General features: G+C 47.7%; 1 protein-coding gene across 3 annotated transcripts in view; it reads right to left on the bottom strand.

Annotated features, from left to right (window-relative positions):
- DAB1 (DAB adaptor protein 1) overlaps window positions 1-26,491 on the bottom strand; it is an 862,015-nt gene that overhangs the window by 144,555 nt on the left and 690,969 nt on the right. The window lies entirely within an intron of this gene.

Below are 26,491 nucleotides of genomic sequence, written 5' to 3'. Positions count from 1 at the left end.
TTACGACCCATACGCATGCGCAGATGTGCGAACATCGCTCGGAGCGGCCGCTTACGAGCGGCTCTGAATCAGGCCCTAAGGCACTTGCTATTTGCGAGCGCTCGCTTTGAATTAGGACGGATTCTTTTTAAACAAATCCGCCTCCAGGCCGCTCGAATGGCTGTGGGTGGCCACCCACAGCTTGTGCGGGCGGCCTGGCGATGGTCGCGATTATCGCGACCATAGGGCTTACGGTGGTAGGGTCTCGTTCACCGCAAGCCCCAGTGAACTTCTTGCTCTAATAGAGCAGGAAGTTCACTACTGACATCACGTGTGATGTCAGTAGGGCCGCCCCAAAAACAGCAGGCGTTCCTTTGGGAACGCCTCCGTTTGTGCAGCTGCCCCCCCCGACCTGCCTACAAAACGGGGCGAGCTGTCGATCAACATTGACCGCCGACCCAGTTTGCTGCGAGCCCCAAGCGAGTGAAGTTCTCACTCACTCTGGGGCTCGCGAACGCGCAGTGCGCACATCGCGCATGTGCACTGCCCAACCATCGACCCGCTTGCGAGCGCTATGCCCTCGCGAGCGGGTCTGAATCAGGCCCTAAGCCTTGGAGATAAATAAAATGGACAGAGATAAAGTACCAACCAATCAGTTCCTGTCATTTTATAAACACACCCAATAAAGTGACAGTTAGGAGCTGATTGGTTGGTACTTTCTATCTGTTCACTGTATCTCTTTCCAAGGTTAAGTACTATACATAGACCCCTTTGTTTGACAAAGCACTAAGGGGGAGATTTATCAAAGCTTGGAGAGAGAGAAAGTGGAGAGAGCTTAAGTACCAACCATTCAGCTCCTAACTGCCATGTTACAGGCTGTGTTTGAAAAATGACAGTTAGGAGCTGATTGGTTGGTACTTTATCTCCATCCACTTGATCTCTCTCTAAGCTTTTGATAAATCTCCCCTTAGGGGCCTGATTCAGGAACGTACGCTATGCAGATATTTCTGCGGTTGAGTGACTGTTGGTAAACTGCGCGAATGTAGCAAAGCCGCACAGCGCATGCGTTAAAGGTGCATTACCGTAGTCGCTTACAACGACCATTCCGCACGGCCACTGGGTTAATCAGGAGGTCGATTATTGAAGAATCTGCAACCGATGCTGCGTGTTTTTTACGCAGATGCTTGGATTTGCGAAACCGCAAGTGGACTCCTAAATACATTGCTTGGCGTCTGCAACATTTTCATATTTTCGCACAGCAGCTGCGTATGCAGAGGAATCAGGCCCTAAATTCTATGTAGCTATGGGTTTTACCCCAATGGGTCATGTTACAGCACAGCTAGGCAACTTATGGGGCTCCTACTGATATAGGACTACAGATTCCAGCATGCCCTGCACAGCTAACGCTAGACCTGAAGTTCCACCTGGAGACTGGAATATTTAACTGGTGATGAAGATTCCTATTCCCCCCCCTCCCCCGATACATTTATCTTCTTGTCTCTTAAATTCATAGTCATGAGACTGCAGCCTATCTAATCTATAGGAAATACCGGACCCTCTCCATATGAATTATGTGCCCCGGAAAATTTTTGTTCATTGGCCCACTTCTCCTAGAGAGAAGAGTTCTAAGAATGTTGCATCTCAATGTCTAATTAACAAAATTAAATTTGGATCAAAAAGTTTATTATATTTTGGGTTGGGTAAGGCAAACAACCTGTAGTTTATAATGTAGTCCCCTTTATTAAATGCTTCTATACAATGTAAGTTTTTGCAACAATAGCTACAAGGCCCGGAGATGACAGACTCTCTGACTTGTGTCCCCTACCTGTTTTCCCCTGTGGGTGGTCCTGGGAACCAGTGACATCACTAACAATGCCAGCTGGAACCTGGGCCGTAACTACTGGCTGGCCAGGATGGCACCCGCATTGGCTGCTGGTCTAGCAGGGGTGGCCACCCGGCCCACAGCCACCCAATGCTTGGGAAGGCTCTGCACAAATTACCCCGGCCTTGACCGTTTGGCCCGAGCTCTCCCTTGTCTCTGGGCTTTTGCCTTCATGATGTGACTTTACAATACAGTAGAAGTTTTAATTACTCAAGTATTCACTTTTCCAGGAATGCCTGGACCCCTGGATACGGTGCTGCCCAGCGAAATCTGATATAACCGTTCAAATCATTTTTGGTCATGTCAGAAAATCCATTTGGTAGACGCACCATATTTTGTCTTGGGTCCTGCTCAATGAAGGACAACAATGTATCAAATTTGGACAGGTGAAGTTGCCCATAGCAACCGATAAGCTGATTGGATACTATGGTCAACTGCTCCAATTGTCCTCTTTAGAACGTTTCATACATCACCCAAATATCTTAAGTCACTCAGGTAGGCAACCCATCTACTCTGTACACATCAAAGTATATTACATCAGATTTCGGCATATTTTACCTGCTTACACAATAAATTGCGCTCCAGTGACATGACTAAAAGGATTGGGTCTGGGGCCAGTAATATACAATATATCCTATAGGAATAGTCAATAGACAGTTAGGATTTCTTCTCCCTGTAAGAACTTTTGACAGCTTAATAAAATAATCCATTTATTTTGTGTGCCAAGAATCCAGATTGCTCTTTACACGCTGCGATGTCTGCTATAAATGAACTATATGCAACATAAGGACAAAGAAATATGTTACGACTTTGGCTGAAAAAAATAAATATTAAATAAATATATAAATAAATGTGAAGCTTGATTCCTTTTTTTTATCATGAAAACGTTATACCTGTACTTTCTTCTTTGCCCTAATGAAAATCTTTTCCAAACCCGACTGGTTAAACCGAACACAGAAAAGAAATCTCTCACGTTAGTCGAACCCACTGTAAATATATTTTTGAAAATAAAATTGCGCATATTGATCTTCCCGAAGGGCCCCGCCGCTCCATCTGGCTATAGGAAGGGTTCAGCAACGACGCGGTGCCTTCGCCAGCGGGAATAAATAGTTACAGTACCAACTGTGTGACAATGTTGATTTTTCTTGGCACAGGGCATGGCGGTAACACTTCTCCCACACTGTCACATTCCATCTCTTGGCAGAAGCTCTTAGTTATGGAAATATATATAGATTTATTTTTTTTTCACATTAGGAAATAAATAATGTTCTATATGTTACTCAGTGGAAGTTTCCATAGCTACAAACCAGCTATTTTGAGATATACTGAGAGCGACTGTGCAAAGCTGTAACAGGAATAACTGTGTTATTTAGTCTGTAGAAGAAGGAAGCAAACATAGTAAAAATTGGCTTCAAAGGCAGAGAGCGTATTTCATATGTTTTCGTGTTTCCTTTCTGCCAATGAAATAGGTTGCGCTGCTAACATATTTAGGGGCCTATTCATCAACACTAAAATAACGTTTTTAAGGACATTTTCCTTAAATAACGTTATTTTGGTATTCATGAACAGACTTAACACAGGAGGTATCACAGATATCTCCTTTTTAAGTCCCCCTGCGTTAATTTCCACACTCCCCATACATTAGTACATTAGTACATTAGTATGGGGATGTGGAAATTATGGTATTCATCAAATTCCAAAAATTATCAATTTTCGGAATTCGATGCAGATACTATTCGCCACTGTGAGGTGGCGAATAGCAGAATCGACTTATGGTGCATACACATGGTCAGATTTTTCCTTCAGATATGAACGATAACGATTTAAAAATTGTTCAGTCGTTCATATCTGAAGGAAAATCGTTCATATCTGACATGCCTGAACGATGGACGATAAACGATGCGCGTTCCCGATGGTCAGATAACGATTTCTGACATCTGATGTGTTTGCAGTCAGACTTGGACGATTCCATTCATTTTAATGCAGTCAAAAATCGTTCAATCGTTCAAATCGTTTAATCGTTCAATCGTTCATCTGACAAGTCTGACAAATCTGACCGTGTGTATGCTCCATTACCTGTATCCGCGTGTGCAGGTCCCCCGACGAGTCCCTCCGGCGCTCTGCTCCGTCCTCAGGCTCCGGAGGCTGGTCTGTCATGTGTGCTCCCCAGCAGAGCACAAGAAAGTTTAGAAAAAGAAAAAAAAAAAATTTATTTTTTTTTCTAATCTGTCATGTGGTCTGCTGGGAAACCACATGACAGACCAGCAGGACGGAGCCGGAGGCTGCTGCGCGGACAGGTAAGTCGGGGGGGGGGAGGTGAGCGGAGGGGGGTGGGTCGGGGGGGTACGAAACTTACCGCATCTGTAGGCAGTGCTGCGCATGCGCTGGTTTTACAGATGTAACAGCGCATGCGCAGCACTGTTTCCAGACGCAATAAGTTAGTGTAGGCAGGGAAAAGTATCTATTTCCCGAAAAGCTCTCATCGCAAAAATGACAGCTTTTCGGAATAGATACTTATGGAGAGGTGGAATGATGAATTCCACCTATAATTAGCTAGAACTCCATGAGAGTTATAAAGCTAATTATCTCCATTGAATTTTTACGTTTAATGAATAGGCCCCTTAGACAGCACAGTTGGTGTAGTGGGCAATGTTACTGTCTCACAGCACTGTGGTCTTGTGTTCATTTCCCACCGAGGCTCTAGCTCATACTCACGACTTTCTCCTCACAGCAGGTGGGCGCTGTGCGAGGGCGTGGCAGCTCAATCGCATTTTCGTGGCCCCACCTGCTGTGCAGAGCCAATATTACAGGCGATGTAAAGTGGGGGTTAGGGGTATGATGAGGTGATTCAGCGCGAATAAAGCCATCGGCCTCCTCAGGCTGCACACTTTTGCTCGGTAAGTGGGTGGCCACGGGGGGGGGGGGGAGTCGATTCGGTCCAGTGGCGGGCAGTTTTGGGAGTCACTTGCCTAGACTTCCAGTTGGCTGGGAGCGCCACTCAATTTTCGGGAGGTTCCTGGACATTTCGGGAGAGTGGGCAAGTATGCTCTATCTGTGTAGAGTATGTATGTTCTCCTCATGTTTGTGTGGGTTTCCTCTGGGTGCTCCGGTTTCCTGCAACAGACTCCAAAAAGATACTTGCCGATTTCTTTCATTCCCCTCTCCGGGAGAAGCCGAATCCCGTATTATCTCCCCATCCTGCCCCACTTCACTAAGAGGTCGGCGGGATATCCACCCACTCTTTTCAGGGAATGCGGGGGAGTATCGGAAAGTCTGTAGTCTGCCGCACCTTCCAAGGAAGTTGGTAAGTATGCTACAAACACACAGGGCCCGGACAGTGGCAGAACGGGAGGGGGCCTGCGTCCGCTCCTACCCCCTGATGCACAGCCCGCACTACACCCCCACCCTTCCCATGAGCCAATTCTCCTCTTCAATCTCCTGCCACAATGGGGGCTGAGCCAATGCGGCAAGTTCCGCCCCCCTACACCAGCGAATCATGACGCTGCGGAGGTGGCGGGTTTTCTAATGATGCGAGGTGCCTGCCCCCATTAACATCTTGCTGATGCATCAGTGTAAGTAATAAGTAGTGTATGTATGTGTTTTAGCATGTGTATGTATGCCTGTATGTGTTAGTGTATATGTATGTGTTAGTGTATATGTATGTGTTAGTGTATATGTATGTGTTAGTGTATATGTATGTGTTAGAGTGTATATGTGTGTGTATGTAAGTGTGTATATAGTGTGTATGTATGTGTTAATGTGTATATATGTGTACATATATTAGTGTGTATATATTTGTTAGTGTGTGTATACTGTATGTGTGTCATATATAATATATACATGTTTGCTATATATACTGTATATATTATATATATGTATGTTTAATAAACACACACACACATACATGTGCGTGTGTGATTGTATATTAGAACCCCCCCTCAGAAAATCCTGCATTTGCCCCTGTCCTTCAATTTTGTTTCTCCTTTAGATACGACACACGTGACATCATCATGACATCACGTCACGCCGCTGGAGGTGAGAGGAGCCGCGGCGTGTGAGGAGCAGCGCCAGCCAGACTTGGAGGAGAAGGAAGGAGCATTCTTCAAGGCGATAAGGTAAGTCATGTCTCATGAGACTTAGCGGGGGACGGGGGGCCCTGCTTATTTTGACAGTCCCGGGCCCCACAATTTCTAATGGCAGCCCTGCAAAAACATATAGGTAGGTTAATTGGCTTCAGGCAAGAAAAAATAACCCCGGTGTGTACATGTGGCAGGGAATAACGACTGTAAGCGCCACTGCTGCAGGGACTGATGTAAATGATTAAACATTCTCTGCAATGGGCTGCGGAATATGTGGGCACTATATAACTAACTATAAATATCTAACTGTTTCATAGAAACATATTTACCCTATTTACTATTGTACCGCCCACCCGAGATACCGGTTTACGGCACAGCTGACTGGGGTCGCAATGCAGGAGCCCAGGCGCCCAACAAACTGTAGGAGAGAGCTCACCAATCACCGGACCCCAGGTTTGTTTTTTTTTTTTTTATATTGTTCTATTTAGACCACAAAGCTGATCGCAGGGGACCGGCTCCCGCCTCTGCTCTGCCTGTCAGAGCGGAACAGGAGCCAGGGAGCCGGGGGAACCCTGCTTAATGCCATCTCCAGATGGCGATGTTATAGCAGGGCTCCCACTTTGTAGTTTTTCACAATTCCCCCTTAGTAAATCTCAGGCAAATCGCATTTCCCATTACAAGTACAGGAAATGCGTTCTGCTTGCGAATGAAATGCGAATTAAAGGGTTTGGAGTCGTTTTTCACGAAAACTGCTCCAAAAACGATTTAATACATTTTAGTAAAACTAAAATAATGCGAAAAGGGTGTGAAATCTAGAAATGAGTGGATTCGGATCTCAGAGATCCCTCACCCGAGCAAAACCTCGAAACCCCGCTGTCGGGTTGCGAGGTTTTGTATTGAGCGGGCCTAACGCTGATTGGCTGAGAGAGCCGTCTGTTACGGCTCTCAGCCAATCAGCATTAAGCCCATTGAAAATGCACATAGAAGAAAAAGAAGATGGCGCCCGCCATCCCCCGCCACCTGGCAGCACCGGCACCCCCCGCTGCTGGCACTGCCGGCACCCCCACTGGCAGCATCCGCCGCTGCTAACATCACCGCTGCCGACATTCCTGCACTGCTGTCCCATGTACTGAGGACACCGTCAGCGACCCTGTACTGCCGACACTGCTGACACTTCCACACTGAGGACACCACCAGCACCCCTGCACTGCCAACACTGTCAGCACACATGCACTGAGTTTGACCGCATTTCTCATATGCACCAAGCCCCGGACTTGGTTGCGGTGGGTAACGAGATTTTCCTGATGGCGTTATCCAAAGAAGCCTATGGGCTTCTATCGGGAGTGAGCTGAGGGAGGGATCCAATCGGAACCCTCCCAGCATCCCCCGCGGCGCTTGCATCCTTCTGTGCATGTGCATAAGGACGCTGGAGGGACTTCTGGGTCACAGACCCAGGAGTCCCTCCATCACAAAGGGCCGCTATTACCGACAGAGCGGTCCTTTGCGGGGATCGCCATGCATCCTGCCCAAAGTTTGTTATAATAACTAGTTCCCCTGAATAAAAACTCATGTTTGTGCCTGATGCTGCGGAGAACTGCGGCTTCTTACAAATATCAACAACCATGGGCCTGAATCACACTTGTACGCTTTTCCGGTGTTCACGCAGTCGAGCGATTATCGGTAGTCTGTGCATGTTTTCCAGCCGCAATGCGCACGCACAGCTATTGAACGGCGATTACGGTTGCAGTGAGGATTCTATTGCAAGTGATTGACAGGAAGCGAACGTTTTGTGGGAGGTAACGGGGAGGCATGTCCTGGACGTTTTTGGGGCGTGTCTCCGGCAGTGATCCTGTACACAGAGAACATGGCTCCAGCCTCTCGGCAGCAATACTGCGCCATCATAGACTCGCTGAGGAATTCAATGTTTGCCTGACCTGTGTCCCATGCTGTGTATGTGTAACCAGTTGCAGACGGTTACGAAGGCTCTGGTGGGCAGCTCAGTACAGCTGTGAAAATCGCAGTCGCGACAACATTAGCGCACAACCCTGAATCAGGCCCAATAATTATAATAATAATAATAATAATAAATGAGGACCTTAATGTCCTTTTAACAATGCATCATAAAACAAGTGTAATAATCATCTATACATAATTGAGGTTTAAGAGATTGTGACCCCATGTGATTTTTAATCCCGAAACTAATTATCAATGTGTGTCTTAAAGAAACACACACCAGGTATAATAATTAAAAATGCTGTATATTATTTTAGGACCCACAATGGCGCACATAATAAGCACACGGTACTAATGTAACAAAATACAAAGAACCTGGAAATAAAATATAGACATTTATTAATAAAAGAAATACCATATACTAATGTTGGTTATAAGGAGTAAATTGTGAGAGTTTAGAAGTTGAGATGTTGCTCATAGCAACCAATCAGATTCTAGCTATTATCTTCTAGAAGGTGCTAATTAAATGTTAATTAGAAGCTGTTTGGATGCTATGGGCCTCATGTCCACTTCTAAAAACTCTCACTTTAGTAAATATACCACTAAGAGTGCACATTAGATGCCAAGTTATGCAGATTCTGACTGTTTATCGCCATAACAAAAAAAGGACAACCTGACTCCATGAAACGCCAGTGATCTGAGCTCAGAAACAAACCTATACAGGTGATAAAATATTGCTGTCATATGTGCGGTCACTAACCAGCGACCAGATCAGAGTTATCAGCTGCAAATGATTTATTAGTTGACTATCACAGAGTTTTGGTTTTAAAATCACACTATAATAATACCCAGGGCTGGATTATAGGGGGGGGCGACAGGGGCGGTCGTCCCGGGGCCCCCACACCTAAAGGGCCCCCACACAGCAGCAGCAGCTGCACAAGAGCAGGCACCGTTATTAAGCCCTGCCAACCTCGCTGCAAAATGCCGCGATTCGCTAGTCAATCGGCTGGAGGCAGAGCCAGTATGATGCATTTCCATTACAATTGTCATTTGGCTCCGCCCCTTTCCAATTGACCCGCAAATCGCGGCCAAAGCCATGAGGGTGCGGAGCTTAATAACATGGTGCCTTCCTGCCAGGTCCCCTCCCCAGCCACAACATGCAGTGCAGATGGTGCAAGGTATGTTTGTGTGTAAAGTACAGTATGTGTGACACATGCATGTGTGGTGTATATATGTGTTTTTCTGTGTGAATGTATATATATGTGTGTGTAAGTATATAAATATATGTGTGTGGTGTATGTGTATTCATAAATATATACAATTATATTGATAGGGGCCCCCACAAAGTTGTTGCCCCAGGGCACCCTCAAACCTTAATCCGGCCCTGATAATACCAGTGAGAATAGCACATGTATGTAGTGCACCAACCTGCACAGCACCCAACAACCCAGCGTCCAAAGACATGGAACGAAAAAACCTACAATATCTAGAGGTGGCAATATAATATATACAGTACTGTCTCACTTGCAGACACTGTGATGGAGTGCTGGTCCTCCAGTAGAAGTATGGCGATGTCTCCTGAACTCCTGAAATTCAGGACCTTTATCTAATCTCATCCCACATAACAGAATCTTGATTCCGCATGTGGGTGTCTGAGTAAGCAGAGTCAAACACCTATTCATTCCATGGTAATGTCTAGATTCCCTTCGCGGAGAGAACCCTGACGTCATCAGCTACTGTCCCACATCATTCCCTGCCATCCATGTGAGCATAGAGGGGGAATATAACCTTGTAGTGAGCGTAGTGAGCCACCGAGCCCGAAGCGTGACGAGCGCAGCGAGCCTGCGAGGGGACAACTTTCCTTTATGAGCATAGAACCGCAATTCTGCCGTCACTCATGTCACTTCCAGGTCCCTAGCGCGCAGGGGAAATAAGCTCTACCGTGACTCCATACACTACACTATGAATCATTAGGGGTGAGTTGCGGCGGTGGATACCTCACTACCGCAGCAATTCAGTATTGCTCCAGTGCGGGTATCCGTTACCGGTGACGTGCCGGCCAACTGTGCATGCGTGACCTATGATCACACATACGCCAATCTGCAGGTCTTGCCTTGCGGAGGTGGTGGAGAGATCTGCTTGGATCCCTCATTGCCACCTAAAGATGGGGTTGGTTCCCGCAAGCAAACTCCAAAACTTTCAGTTTTCAGAGTTAGCTGAATACTAGGCGGCCCCATCAGGCCTCTAATAATGAGTGGACCTGTTAAAAAAAAAAACATGTGGAAACTAGTGTTTCCATGTTTGTAACGGGCCTATAAGACCTCATGAATAGGTCTATGTATGGAGGCCATCACCATTCACAGCCTGAAGTTTGCTGAATGACGGTTGGGTGGATTGGACAGGTTTGAAAACCAAATCGAATGATCCAACGTACCATACACTGGACGATAATCGTTCAAACCAGTAATTTAATTGGCTGGTTTGCACACATAATGTACGTTTATACGGCCTGCTTAATTGGGTCCACCCAAATATACCATTCAACTTTTAGAACACGGGACACTGTGCGCGCCATCATGAACTTGCTACATGATCACAAGAATTCTGTATGTATATTTTTTTGTCCTCTCCTTTTAGAAGAGTTACAGTCCTTACAAGACCTTCATTTATCCCCTTCCCCATAGTCCCATTTACCTCCCCCTAAAAACACCCCTTCAGTGCTCCATGCATCTGTCACTGTTATGACAAGACATGTCACCTAAATGTCCAGGACAAAAGTCCTCATTTGTGTCTGGACTGAAGGCCTCATTCAGAGGCGGTCGTAGGATGCAAGCGGTCGCTCAGAAACAGAGCGGCCGCTTGTATCCTGAATGGCCGCCTCCATGTCGGTCGTTAGGCTGTGGGTTAACACCCACAGCTCTAACGACTGCTAAGGGACATGGTCGCGATGGTCTTGACCATCGCGACCATCGGGGCTTACGACGAGACCCTAGGGTAGGGTCTCGTCAACCTTAAGCCCCAGGGAGCTTCCTGCTCTGTTTGAGCAGGAAGCTCCCCACTGACATCACTGATGATGTCAGTGGGGACGCCCACAAAACGGCAAGCGTTCCGAAAGGAACGCCTCCGTTTGGCCGGGCACGCCGCCTGCCCGCCCAGCAAACGGAGCGAGCTGTCAATCAACATCGACAGCTCTCTCCGTCTGCTTCGGTGATCCGTCGTTAGCGGGGGCTCGCGCATGCGCACGACGGAGCAGTCTCCGTCGTGCGCATGCCCTGTGGACCAACATCGAGTCGGTTGCGAGCGCTCAGCGCTCGCGACCGACTCTGAATAAGGTCCTGAGAGTCCCCTAAAATCGGAACTACCGCATGTAAACCAGAACAGCTGGAGGGTTGCCCATCCTGCCATAGTGGAATACATTGTACTGAAATCACCCGCAAACTTCCTTAAACGACGTGTTTTTTAGTCGATTCTAAAGAAAATGCTTTAGACCTGAATACAGTATCTAATTTTGGGGAAAACACAGGCATTTCCTCTCAAACTCTGCTGAAATTATATGGCTTGGTACAGTCTGATTCCAGCTAAGCAATTCTATGTTATCTTCAACATTTCATTTTGAATGAAACAGTTTGCGAAATGATATGATTGTTCACCAGTCAGTAAGCTGGTATTTACAAAGGCTCCAGGAATTCTCTGCCAGTAAGAGGGCGACTTCCCAGAGGCTGGCACCACTTTACCTTTCCTTATTTTGTTTTTTTTAACAAATCAGATTAAAGAAAAATCATGTACATTATTCCAATCGAGAAGTCATTTGGCGTTATCTCCCAAAAATATTTACTTTTTATTCTACCACCAAGGATAAACTGGGGCTGAATCAGAGGGGCAGGTAGTGTCGATGGCGCACGAAAGCGAACGATGCTCTCAGCCTGCGCATGCGTCCCGGTGGTTACTGTTCTAAGACGTAGATGGAAATAGTGCGCAGAGAGAGGCAATTTTGGTGGGCATTTCTGGGTGGCACCAGAGGGGTTGGCTAGTCAGATGTGAACGTGTCGCGGTCAGTGATTGCGTCTAGAGACACAGTTGGACTGACACAGACGGGCATGTTCAGACTGATAATCTGCAGGGCCGGTGCAAAGTCCGATGTTGCGACCAACGGTGCATCTTAATACAACGCAGTGATGGATTAGCGCCGCAGCCGTTAGACGTCTCAGTGGGAACATTTTCATCTGTGCCGTTAGCATAATATACTAATATACTTTACTATTTCGTGTTCGGCGAAACACAAAACGGGAATTGCAGATACTAAGCCTGACTTCGAGTCAGAGACATCTGTCGAAACGAACGCATCTCTCGACTTAGTGCCGACTGCGTATGCGTCTAAAACTGGAACGGTCGTCTGCGATTGCGTCACAAGATGCGTCCACAGTAGCTGACTCATAATCAGGCACTAACTGCATGATCTAAATCCGTCTATAAGCGAATGGACCATGAAAATGTTTGCAACTTTTGAACTAGTGAAACTTGGGGCAAACAAGCAATTCCCTCTGATCATAAAAATACACTGCTCAAAAAGGACCTTAGAATTAATACAAGGGCCCAAAAAAACACGTGTCAAGAAAAAAAAAAAATAATAAATTACCTTGAAAGGAAAACATTTTATAGTATATGCTGTGTGTTCATCTCAGTGGTAATTTCCAGCTTAAACCCATGGATGTAAACGGCGTTCGCCACAGCCCCTTCCCCCCGCCTTTCGGAATATCAGTTCCCGAAAGTGGTGGAACACAGGGATTGTTCTATTTCTGTTTCCCCTCAACAATATAATGTCTCATGCTTTAATAGACTCTCTCGGGATGCGGCAGCTCGGAGAGGTTGAAACAGTTTATCAATAGTTCACCTGAGCATAAACAGTCTACAGGGTCCGATGAGCATTATTTACGAATTTGGGCTTCACGGCTTGTCACCCAAGGCTCTGGCGTGAGTCATGAGCGGAGCAGCCCGTTCACGCAAGCTTGGATGAAAGAGATGATGAGATATGGTCAGAGCCTGTATTCACATTCGCTCTCTAAGTGGCTGGTTGTGGGGGACGACAAACGCAAGAATTTCATTTCACAATATTTCCTTGTTGTTCCATGATTTCATAAAAGATAATGCACTTGTAACACTGTAGCGGTGATGCTGGGGCTAACCGTAACACAGAGCAGCCTGCGCCAACAGTAAGCCTGAGCACAGCCAAATAAACGGTCGTCCTGAGGACAGAAAGACTCCTGCATGCAGCGCCAAATGCAGGGTTTATGGAGGAGGTTTCCAAAAGTTTGTTTTCCGGAAAAGAAAAAAAAAAGCCCTCAGACCTCGTCACATGCCATTTAAATTGCCAACAACCCCCCACATTCCCTCAGACCTCCTCACAGGCCATATTTATGCCCATCAGTCCCCACACATGCCCTCATACCTCGCTACAAAGCCCCTTATAATGCACAACTGACCCCACACACATGCCCTTAGTCTAATGGTATAAAACCACTACTGTATATGTATACTAACTAGACTATGTGGGATTTTGTAAACCTTGGGAAGGCATATCTATAATCTACTAAAAGTCGATTTTGATTGATTTTTGGTCGATGTTGGGTTGATTTTTGGTCGATTTCTGTTTTCGGGGTCAAATTTTGGAAATCTTTTTTTTTTTAAACTATGTAAAAAAAAAAATCATCCCTTAGTGAATATGTGATTTAGACCATGAAACAAAAAATCGACCAAAAATGTACCCAACATCGACCAAAGATTTAACAAAAAATCGACTCAAATCGACATTCAGTAAATATAACCCTAAATTACACATTTACTAACAAATGATTTTTGACACTGCTTAAAAAAAAAGTATGTCAGAAATCATGTTAGTAAATGTATGATGTAGACCCTAAAATACAAAAATCGACCTGTAGCAAATATACCCCTTGGAAGAGATAAAGTGGAGAGACATTAATTACCAACCAATCAGCTCCTAACTGCTATGTTACAGGCAGGGGCGCCGAGAGGGGGGGGAGTGGGTACAGATTACCCAGGCCCGGGCTTCCTGAGGGGGTCCGACGTCGCCCCCCCTCCCTCACAGCAGCCCAGAACACAGCGTGTGCAGTCTCCTATGCCTGTGCGGGGGAGCGATCACACTGATCGCGCCCCCCCTGGCTTTGCGCCGGGCTGAGGGGGCTGAGAGCGCCCCCCTCCCTGGCGCGCAGCGCCGCTTCGCTGCAAATCTTTTTTATTTTTATTTTTTCCGCCAAGGGGGCGTGGCCACGCCTCCCGATATTAGGCCATGCCCCCTATTACCGGGGCCAGCCTTGGCTCTTGGCGGCCCTGGTTACAGGCTGTGTTTGAAAAATTACAGTTAGGATCTGATTGGCTGCTACTTTATCACTTTCCACTTTCTCTCTCTCTTAGTGCATCTCCCCCTTACTTAATACATCTCTCCCTTTATTCTGTGCAGCAGCCCACCTTCTTATACTCTTTGCTGACTTACATGCTCCTTTGTCTTCTATCTTCTTCATCCTCTTTTCTTCTTTTCTTGAATCCTGTTACTTCTTGTCTTTTTCCCCACTCTAGGTTTAGACTCTATGGGCTCCTATTGCAGTTCCCTCTACCCCAGTTGAGTCCCATCTGTAAAGTTTCCAGGTGAAACAGGAGGAGGGAGTCGTGGATAGCAGGGTACCTGCCCTTACGGTGGGTGCATGGGCACTATATCAGTAGATGGACAGCGATATTATGGTCTGGGATAGCAGGGTACCTGCCCTTACGGTGGGTGCATGGGGACTATATCAGCAGATGGACAGCGATATTATGGTCTGGGATAGCAGGGTACCTGCCCTTACGGTGGGTGCATGAGCACTATATCAGCAGATGGACAGCGATATTATGGTCTGGGATAGCAGGGTACCTGCCCTTGTGGTGGGTGCATAGGGACTATATCAGCAGATGGACAGCGATATTATGGTCTGGGATAGCAGGGTACCTGCCCTTGTGGTGGGTGCATGAGCACTATATCAGCAGATGGACAGCGATCTTATGGTCTGGGATAGCAGGATACCTGCCCTTGTGGTGGGTGCATGGGGACTATGGCCCTCATTCAGAGCCACTCGTAAGCGGCAGCTCGTTCGCTCCGAGCGATGTTTGCCAAACTGCGCATGCGCACGGATCGTTATACGCATGCGCGAACCAGTCAGTGCGGCCGAAATTCATGTGCTCGCAAAATAGCGAATGCCTGCTAATTTGAGTGACAGGATGAGGCGTATGTGGGTGGTAACAGGGGAAGGTGCTTGAAAACGGGGAGTGGAAATCAGAACGCAGGCGTGCTGAAAGGTCAAAACGGGAGTTTTATGGGTGTGCATAATTAATACAGCAGCGTCATTGACCACGTCACTGGTTTTTTTTTAGCCAGAACTGCTCGCAAAATTGTGGTAGCAAAAACCAACCACAAGAATAGCGAGCAGTTCATACCCTGTTCGATGTACTCGATTAATCTAATAAATAGCGGACATGACGTCGGATGCGAGCGGCCAGGAGGCGTAGTTTCCCAAAAAACGACCGCAAGTTTTGTTCGCTCGTTCAGACCTAGAGGCGTGAACAGACCGCAAACAGCGAACGGTTCATTTGAATAGCCATCCCTATTTTCTGGACGAGCGAGCGCAAATAGCGACCGGCTCTGAATCAGGGCCTATATCAGCAGATGGACAGCGATATTATGGTCTGGGATAGCAGGGTACCTGCCTTTGTGGTGGGTGCATGGGCACTATATCAGCAGATGGACAGCGATCTTATGGTCTGGGATAGCAGGGTACCTGCCTTTGTGGTGGGTGCATGGGCACTATATCAGCAGATGGACGGCGCTATTATGGTCTGGTATAGCAGGGTACCTGCCCTTGTGGTGGGTGCATGGGCACTATATCAGCAGATGGACAGCGCTATTATGGTCTGGTATAGCAGGGTACCTGCCCTTGTGGTGGGTGCATGAGCACTATATCAGCAGAAGGACAGCGATATTATGGTCTGGGATAGCAGGGTACCTGCCCTTGTGGTGGGTGCATGGGCACTATATCAGCAGATGGACAGTGCTATTATGGTCTGGTATAGCAGGGTACCTGCCCTTGTGGTGGGTGCATGAGCACTATATCAGCAGAAGGACAGCGATATTATGGTCTGGGATAGCAGGGTACCTGCTCTTGTGGTGGGTGCATGGGCACTATATCAGCAGATGCGCAGCGATATTATGGTCTGGGATAGCAGGGTATTTGCCTTTGTGGTGGGTGCATGGGCACTATATCAGCAGATGGACAGCGATACTATGGTCTGGGATAGCAGGGTAGCATGGGCACTATATCAGCAGATGGACAGCGATATTATGGTCTGGGATAGCAGGGTACCTGCCCTTGTGGTGGGTGCATGGGCCCTATATCAGCAGATGGACAGCGATATTATAGTCTGGGATATGCGACCATCTGGGTGGTGGGTGTTCGGGGAGGGTATTTGGAAACCTCCCTGACTGTGTCACTGATATGTGAGGCACACACCTGTACCAGCTGGTATTAGAATATACAGCCAGTGCCACTTTCAGTGCACAGAAGGGGGTTACAGAAGGAGGTGCAGGTTATTATACAGCACAGTACTGCTAACATGCTTTAGCGCCAGGGGCTGGCTGGCAACTTTTAGCCTGGGGGGCAAATGCATGCAGGCGGCCCTGGCAGAGGAGTAGCGTGTAGCCAGGGTGCCCGAAGAACGTGCGTGCTATGGCGCCCCCCCCCCCCTCAAGTGTTCCAGGGAGGAGGCTGGCCATATGGGATTAATGTAAAGTAAAAATAAAGATTAGGGACAGCCCCATCGTGGTGCCCATATGCAGTGCCCCCCTGTGCCCAAGGAGAGGACCCCCTTATGCAGGCCTCCAGTAGTGCCCCCAGTAGTGGTCCCCCCTATGCAGTGCCCCTTATTCAGTGCCCCCAGTAGTGGTCCCCCCTGTGCAGTGACCCTTGTGCCCCCAGTAGTAAGCCCCTTATATAGTGCCCCCAGTAGTGGTACCCCCTATGCAGTGCTCCTTCTATAGTGCCCCCAGTAGCAGTCCACACCCCATGCAGTGCCCCCAATAGTGGTAACCCTTATGCAGTGCCCCTTAAATAGTGGCCCCAGTTGTAATCTCCCCCCTATGCAGTACCCCCAGTATTGCCCTTTTTATAGAGCCCCCAGCAGTGGTCCCTCGATGCAGTGCCCCCAGTGGTAGTCCCTCCCCCCTATGTAGTGCCCCTAGTAGTAGTCCCCTCCCCTTGTAGTGCCCATAGTAGTAGTAGAACCCAACCCCTTGTAGTGCCCCCAGTAGTAGTCCCCCCAGTTGAAGTCCACCCCCCTTGAAGTGCCCCCAGTTATAATCCCCAGTAGTGGTCCCCCCTTGTAGTGCCCCCCTGTAGTGCCCCCAGTAGTGATCTCCCCCTTGTAGTAGCCCCAGTAGTGGTCTCCCTCTTGTAGTGCCCCCAGTAGTAGTCCCTCCCTCTTGTAGTGCCCCCAGTAGTGGTTCCCCCCTTGTGGTGCCCCCAGTAGTGGCCTCCCCCCCTGAATCCCCGCTCCCGCCGTCGCCATCCGCTCCTCCGTCTGTCCTTCCCGGGTCGGGCCGCTCTGCATTATGGGAGAGACGTCATATGACGTCATGACGCCTCTCCCATTGCCCACTGCGGGAGCTGGAAGATGGAGCGGCTCCTGCAGTGGGCGCTGCAGCAGCTAATGAGAGTCTGACAGCCTCTCATTGGCTGCTGATCAAAACAAACACACAGCTGCCGGAGCCGGCGACTGTGTGTTTGTCACTTGTGTAGCGCTGACCGAACTCCGTCCGGTCAGCGCTACACACGCGGTGCAGTCTGTGTCAAAGTGGCACAGACTGCCCGTGGCCCGCATGAGGCTGCGGCCCGGGGGGCACATGGCACCCTGCCCCCCGGCCCAGCCCGCCACTGTTTAGCGCCCAGCCATGTATTCAAGGGGCCTGTTTATTATTTATCAGAGATATGTAGCAAAGCGTGCCTGCCAGGACAGAGCTTCTAAAAAAAAGGTACTTTCCCTATTGTGTTCAGCAAAACTGTTCACTTCAGTTTCTAGATGCTGGCAACTACCGGAGAGGGATCAGAGGCCCCTCTTCAACAATACTGAAACCCATAGGCTGCAATGGCTAATAGCATCTGACAGAGCCGTAATTAGACTTTTTGGTGCCCTGTGCCAGAGAGAGCATTGGCGCCCCCATCATTTTTTAAATTGGGACACAAGATAGGGCACCTGAAAAAGGGCCATGGCCTCATCGGGAAGGGCCAGGGAAGAGATAGGGGAGGCCAGGAGATGCTGGGGATAAAAGAAGAGGAAGCTACAAGTGAGAATGATAATAAACAGGAAAACTGACAGGCCCATATGGTGCCCTGTGCCATGGCACTAGTCACACTACCCTAGTTACGGCCCTGTCATCTGAAGATGATGTTAGCTAACAGCGGGGACAAAATCCAAAAAGCGAAGGTATTTGGAGCTTGATGAATTGGACCAGATCTCAGTCTGCAGCATTACTTTGCCTAACGCAGGAGATACCCTCTGTTTACAGGATATTTAGGTGTAGGCATGTACTAAAATCATGCGGAAGCTCCCATTTATATGTTTTTTTGGGGGGAAATAAAAAAGGCCCCTAACTGAGTTTAGATTAAGCTCCATATCGGCAGATGTGAGCCCCCACTTCACAGACAGCTGATGCACACAACATAAACTTATCTAAAATAATGACACAGTGGCAGATATTGGTCGGGGAAGAAAGGACAGCTCTCTTTCATTTTAATTTATGTTAATTAATTAAAAGGGTAGTTTGGTGGTGAAGAAAGAATAGCACTATTCACTCTATTTATTGGCAGAACCTATGGCGTTGTTAGGTGTCAGCAGCGTGCGATGGAGGTCAGCTCACATGGCAGAGAACCTGCCCAGGCTCGTTGGTTTATTAACCGGCAGATAACAGGATGCAGAATAACACAGGGTTAATGGCATACTTGCCAACTCTCCCTGATTGTCAGGGAGACTCCCTGAAATTGCAGCAATCTCCCTGTCTCCCTGAAGAGCCTATCAATCCCCCTGATTGTACCGTACCCCCATTATGTAGCTGTAAAAAAAAACAGAGATATATACATTCAAATGGTATCATTAGTATAATTTCCCTGCACTGGGTATAAGGCACAATGATCCCTATGCATACATGTATTTTCTGAAAAGTATCAGTGTATTTTCATGAACGAATAGATCTTACTGACTCGAATCGCGTCATCGGGGCTCCCCCCCCCGCTGCAGGGGTTTATAGTAGGTAGTCGGGGGGGCAGGCGGCAGCCGGGAGGCTTGCCTGCCTTTCTAAGGGATCGGGTGCGGCACCCGATATTCGGGAGGCTCCCGACCAAATCGGGAGGGTTAGCAAGCCTGAATCATGTTTATGACACGCCTCTCAGATGTAGCAGTACACGCCCATCACATGTATGACACGCCTCTCAAGATGTAGCAGTACACGCCCATCACATGTATGACACTCCTCTCAGATGTAGCAGGACACGCCCACTTTACCTCCGCGCTCATAGGTGCTGCTTTCACATTCTCCCTGAAATGCTTTTTAAAAAGTAGGCAAGTGTGGCTAATGCATACATACTAACCAATTCTCCCAGAATGTCGGGGAGACTCCCTAAAATAGTAGTAATCTCATTGACACCCTGAAGAGTCCAGCAATCTCCCTGATTGCACCTTACCCCCATTATGTAGTTGCTTTATACTTGGAAAATAAAGAAATCAGAGATATATGAAATGGTATAATCATCAGTGCCATTTCCCTGCATTGATTATAAGGCACAATGATCCCTATGGCTACATGCATTTTCAGATATATTTCTTATGGCCACTTATATGCAACCACTTGTAAAACATAATACATGTGCAAACAAGTAAATCGTACACGCCGCCGCGCTCATAGGTGCTGCTTTCACAATCTCCCCGAAATGCGTTTTCAAAAGTAGGCAACTTTTGGGTTAATGCAGGCGTACACATATAGCTGCAAGACAGATCCAGCCAGGATCTGCAGGGTTAATGCAGGTGGTGTGCATAGACAGAGTGGCACATACCTGTATATACATATATTAGTGGCAGTGGCCACTAATATGATCAGTAGTGACGCAGTGGGGTTGTAGTACCTCTGGTATATAGCACTGTTCCCAGACACAACACAGTCTCTGGTATGGGACACAGACGCTGAAGGGCACATATTCTCACCATGGAGGACAGACTATGGAGACACCATGCATGCTCTGTAGCGCACTTAGGATCTGGGTCAGAGGTCGCGGCAGTTCCCGGAATGCCTGAAAGGGACACAGCACAGAGCCCTCCCCTCAGGGGCATTTAAAGAGAGAAGGGGTCCCATGTGCAGCCTCTGTTTAGCGTTTAGGCAGGGGAGTATCTATAATGGGTGCAGGGTGTGCGGGGAACACGGGCCCCTGGGTCCAGGGAGGCCCCGCACCGCACACCCTACACCCATAATATTACTTACTTCTCCGGAGTACCACACCGGCGCGGGGGTCCGGTGCTGTAAAATGTCTAGAAAATGGCCGCAGCGGCCATTTTCCCATCATTTGCGCATGCGCAGTACAGGGAAAATGGCCTCCGCGGCCATTTTCCCGGTGACCTGTGCATACACTATAGACTCTGGGCACACTCTAGTGCACAAAGTCTATAACTCCGGCGCTGGCCTCGCACAGCTCAGTGAGCTGCCGGGCGGAGAGGGGACCCGTGTTGGAGACTACACACGGGCCCTCTCCTCTCTAGAGACGCCCCAGCGTTTAGGCCCCCTCCTCTCTGTCAGAGCAGTAGATTCTGGATTCATGCTAGAATCTACTGCGCATGGGCGTGTCTCCGGGAAAATGGCACCTGCACCTCTTTCCCGGGGACATATTTTCTGCGCATGCGCGAGTCACCGGGAAAATGGCCTCCGTACTTCCGGGTGCTGGCTGGCCTCACAAGCAGGGCTCCTACTTTTGCAGAACGGAGCAAAAACAAAACCTCGCTTGGACGGTGTGATTGTCGATAACAGCTCCTTTACTCGGGACAAAAATTTTCACAGACATCTTTGAATACTGGGACAGCTGCAGGGAAAAGGGACGTTTGGCTATGATGTACCAGTACCACCCGTAGATGTATTTTTAAAGCATTCTATAGATACGTATAATAAACATGAATTTACTAGAAAGCCTATAGATCTCTATGCAGCCCTGTGTTCGAGCCAAGGCGCAGTGCAGTTATTTGAACAGTACTCAAGAGTTACTTACTAAAAAGAGGTTAGCAAAGTCTTTCAATGCAAGTACTGACCCGTTAAGAATTGAGATGAATGAGATAGAAATTCAATTTCTTATAAAATCTCTTCAGTTCTTAGGCTGCAAAATAACATCAAACTGCCAGGCGGAGTATAAACCAAAAATAGGCTTCAATACGCTGGATTTTCAGGCTCCTTAAAGCTTCGCATTAGATTCTCACTCATCCCAGTGTCCTGGTGGCTCGCTGCAATATGTGAACCGTTTACTGGAGAAAATCATATTTTTATACATCCAACTATTGTTCAATCAAGAGAGATTAAAGAGCTTAGAGTTTTTCTCTGTGTCTAAACAAGTATTAACAAGGCCAAGTATATGACATGGTTGCTAATGTCAGCTGAAGAGGAATTGGAAGGGGACCAAAACACAGTGCAGCTGGCAGTAACTGCCTTACAGCAATTGCAAATAAAAATGAATCAATGTTCTAGATGTAGATCATAGTATTTGGATGGGGTTGGCTGGGGACCTACAGCCGCGGGTGTTGCCTGACTGCAGAGGGTGACTCTGTAGACGTGGAGAGATTTCGGCTGACATTTTGTTTTGGGCTCTGCGTTGCCTTATATCCAAAAGCAGCAGAGCCGGTGGACTCTTAGACATGGCGCGGCTCAGCAGAAGGCCTGACCTACGACATGCACTACTGCCCATGCGCGCCCTGCTGGCACGTCTTTTTTCTCCCTAGTGTTCAGCCAGCCATACAGACTGCCTACAGGCACCGCAAGTACCCTGCACCATCATTCCTTATGAAAGTGGTTATAGCGCCACTAACCACCAAGGCATAGACCACCCTGCCACGCGGCACACTACAGTGGCCAGCAATACCCTTACGCGTCAGGCTGCCCCAACATTAACTGTATACCTGCTCATCCCTGTGTCTCTTTGCCACCTTGTTTTTCTACCTGGTTAAATAAACCTAAAAGCTGGTTAAGCTGTACCAGGCGTGGACTAACCTCTGTGGAGCAGCTCACTTACAATCCTATACACCCAGGGCCCAGCGTACTGTCTGTGGTTATATACATATATTTACATCATACCTTCTATTAAATCCCAACGCCTGTCATTTTACCTATGCCGGGAGCCCGACGCTTGGCATACCAATCAAAGGTAAGCTGGGCGCGATCAGCCGCAGGGGGGGGAGGGTTAGATTAGGGGCCCCCCGGGATGGTTAGGCTATGGTAATGGGGGGTTAGGGATAGGCACCCACGGGGGGAGGTTAGTGTCAGGCAGCCCCCCAGGGTCTTAGGTTTAGGCTGCGGGGAAGGGGGGGTTAGGTTTAGGCACTTGCAGGGGGGTTTAGGATTAGGAACTTGGGGGGGAGGTTAGGGTTAGGCACCCCTAAGGGAGGGTTAGGGTTGAGGGGTTAGGTTAGTAATAGTTTAAATACTTACCTGTCGGGATCTTCACTGCCGGCCTTCCAGCGTCGAGATTCGAACCACCGGACATGCGTCCGGCGGTATTACATACAGATCCCCTTTCCAAAATGTCTTTCGGTCCAATCCTAAAAATTTACTTCAGAATTTGCCTTGATTTATCTACCAGACCCAGGGATACCGAATGTATGTACTTTATACAAGGTCAGAAGGTGGGAGTTCTTCATACGGAGTGGTCAAACACAAACTGGAGCCCTTTTTTTTTTCTTCTAAGGTTACGTGACACTACAGTAAGATAAATCTGTAAAATTAAAAAGTTTTAAACCAGTTCCAGAGCACCTCGAATGATGTGCACTACACTCAGAATGATAAAATGGTTCTGGGAATAGTGCTTAATTAAGTTAACATGTCACCCATATCCGGCAGAGGCTGAACCAATAGTATTTCTGTTTGTTTTTGGGTTGGAAATGCAAAATTCTTGCGTCCTTCTATGAGTAACCACACAACATGCTGTTGGTCATGTCCTCAAACAGGTTTATTTAATTATGTATTTTCTTCAGTGAAAAATAATACAGTGGTATTTAAAATTGGATTTTTAAAAAAATGTAACTAAAAAAACTGATTAAAAAACAAATTTCTATCTTTAACGCTAACGCAAACATTGAACCACTAATTCACGGCAGGGTCTATTGAAGATTGTGCCGTGAACATGTTCTTGTTAACATTTAATCAAGTTTTAAACTGGTTCGAGAGCTTTCACCTCTGTATCACGCCCTATGTTACTGCAAAGTTTAAAATAAAACCTGTGTAATTGCATTGACTGTATCATTGCACTACGCCCATCTCATTAAAATGAAATGACACTTTTGTTGAAATATATCAAGTGCAGATTTTGGAATCTCAAGGGGAACTTTTCATTGGGAGAAACTTCAAAGCCTTTTCATGCCCTGGATAGGAGTGAGTTCAATGGATGAGTCCTTATGCTCAGGGCAAGGGCATAATTCCCCTTTAAATTTATACCATGTATAGATCATGAAAGCATTGTCGATTCAGACACGGCTGCTGTTACAGCTGAAATGTCACTAAAATATGTGAGCGGTTTCTGATATGTAAATGTAAGGGGCCAATAATCAGGGTTTTTAAGTGATTAGTTAATATTCATCCTTACTGTGGAATAGAACCTGATATCCAACCACTTTGTACCCTCGTAACTGGGGTCTTCCATTTTTTTTTACTTTTTGCAAAATGTGTCCCTTCAGAGCGGAGACACAAATATTTCTAAGTATTTGTTTTACCTTTCATAGTGACTTATACAGCATGAGTAAACAGAACCCCTGCGATCTTCACATACGTTCCCTAATCTAATACCAGCAACGTTTTTATGAATAGAGATTTATAAAACACCTGATAAATGTCCCAGGCTCCGAGTCCCCAGCACAGTCCGAGATCCAACTTGCGGGAAGACCTGAGCCGGGACTCGGTTCTAGCTAAAAAAAAACAAAGTGACCCAAGCTGGGACCCCAACGTTTGGGTGTGTTCAGTTTTCAGTAGAACCAAATTGCTCATCTGTAGTTTTGACCAGTGCCCAAAATGAGAGTAATATATTATGCTACGGTACACAACATGATATACTGTAGCTACATAAGCTGTTGGTGGCACAATAAGCAAAAGAAGATTGAAGCTTCCAGCATCCACAGGGGCATCACATGTCGCTTCTATTGGCAGATCCTATAGGTGTTAATATAGGTGCTAGCGGTGTGTGATGGAGGTCAGTCCGCTCAATAAATAAACTTAAGCGGGTTTTTGGTTTATTAACCAGACAGAACAGTCTGCAGGATGATGCACAATTAATGCAGCAGGTACACAATGCACACATACAGTATAATGGATGTACCAGATCCAGCCAGGAATGTATGGGGAAGCACAGGTGGTGTGCATACATGGTGGCACTGGCATATATACTGTATGTAGCCGTATAGCAGTGGTGATATAGCGAAACGCGCAGTGTCTCCCTTATAGAGACTCTCAGGAGCACGTCCTTCCTCTATTGAGGCTCCGGCCATACAGGGCCAGATTAAGGTCTGTGGGGACCCCTGGGCAACAAACTTGTGGGGGCCTCTTATTCAATGTCCCCAGTAGTAGTGCCCCTTATGCAGTGCCCCCAGTAATGGTCCCCCCTATGCAGTGCCCACTGTAGTAATGCCCCTTATGCAGTGCCCCCAGTAGTGGGCCAAGTTTCTGGTTCAATTCAATTGTGAGGGGATTTGGCCTGCCCCTCTGGTAGCAAATGGGTCATTGCAGCTGTTTGCAGATGCGGCTGGATGGTCTGGTTTTGGGGCCTTTTTCAATGGGGATTGGTGCGCTGCTTCTTGACCTCCAGTTTCGCGAAGAGGGCCTGATGAGTAATTTGTTGCTGTTGGAACTGTTCCCGATTGTTGTTGCAGTAGAACTGTGGTCCGACGACTAACCGGCATGTGATATTTTGGTGCGACAATCTGGGGGTGGTTCACACCATCAACAACCAGCGATCGTCCTCTCCGTTAATCTTGCGATTACTTCGTCATTTAATTTTGCGCTGTTTAAAAGAAAATATTAGATTTCGGGCTCACCATGTTCCAGGTGTTGTTAACGAGATCGCAGGTGCATTGTCTCGTTTTCAATTTGAGCGTTTTCGGGCTCTTGCACCGTCGGCTTCTGCTGTTGGTTTGATGTGCCCCCCCCTGTTTGTGTAGCAGATCATCAGGCCGGCTTAGAGGTTTTGGCGCTGCAATCGCTCGCTCCATCGACTCTTCGTAGGTACTCGGCAGCATGGCGGGACTGGAGCGCTCACTGCGCACGCCCAGAATTGGAGGGTAACTCTCCAAAGGAGTTGCTTTCTTCCTTTGTTTAGGAGAGGTATCAGCAAGGACGGTCCAGGGCATACATGGGGTCGGCGCTGGAGGGAGTCTCCTTCTTTTGCGGGCTGAAAGGTCTACACGACCCAACCAAATCTTTTATTCTGGTTAAGGCTCTGAAGGGTTGGGAGAGGAGGGCTCCTGCTCACGCCGATTCCCGTCGGCCTATTGACACCCAGCTTTTGGCAGCATTGCTTGCAGTTATGGAAAAGGTGGCTCCTGACATGTTTGAGGCCTCTTTTTTTCGCATGCCGTTTTCAGCAGCATTTTTTGGGGGCATTTAGGGTTAGCGAATTAGTGGCAGTCAATAAAATATCTACGTCCTCTGGGCTGACATCAGCAGTGATGTCAGTGCGGAGTTTCCTGCTCGATCAGAGCAGGAAGCTCCCTGGGGCTTGCAGTTGCCGAGACCCAACCTTAGGGTTCTCGTCGCAAGCCCCAATGGTCGCGATGGTCTTGACCATCGCGACCATCAACCTGGTCGGTCGCTAAAGCTGTGGGTTGTAACCCACAGCTTAGCTAGCAACCAGGAGGCCGCACTTGAAAAGTCAAGCGGCCACCCTCATTCAGAGCGAGCGCTCGCTTCTTGCGACCGCCTCTGAATGAGGGCCATTGTGTTTAGAGATTCGGCAGTGCTATGCAAACTCAGTTTCTCTAAAATGGACCTGACAGGTAGGGGTAAATGGGTGACTCTTGCTCAGCATCAGGATGGGAATATTTGTCCAGTTCGTTTAGCATCGTCTTATATGAGTTTACGCCCAGTTGGGGGGTTTCAGCGGTTGCTGCATACGGATCTAACGCCTCTCACGAAGTTTCAATTCGCTGCGGTGTTTAAGCGAGGTTTAGCAGAGTTAGGTATAGATCCTTCAGCTTACGGCACCCATTCGTTTTGAATTGGGGCAACTACTTGCGCAGCGCTTGCAGGGGTGTCCCCTGCGGCCATTCAGAAAGT

Source organism: Taudactylus pleione, unplaced genomic scaffold (assembly GCF_031769625.1).
Source record: "Taudactylus pleione unplaced genomic scaffold, aTauple2 ptg000442l, whole genome shotgun sequence".
NCBI lineage: Eukaryota > Metazoa > Chordata > Amphibia > Anura > Myobatrachidae > Taudactylus > Taudactylus pleione.
The sequence above is the reverse complement of the archived record's forward strand: the minus strand, read 5'-3'. Positions and strand labels throughout refer to the sequence as shown.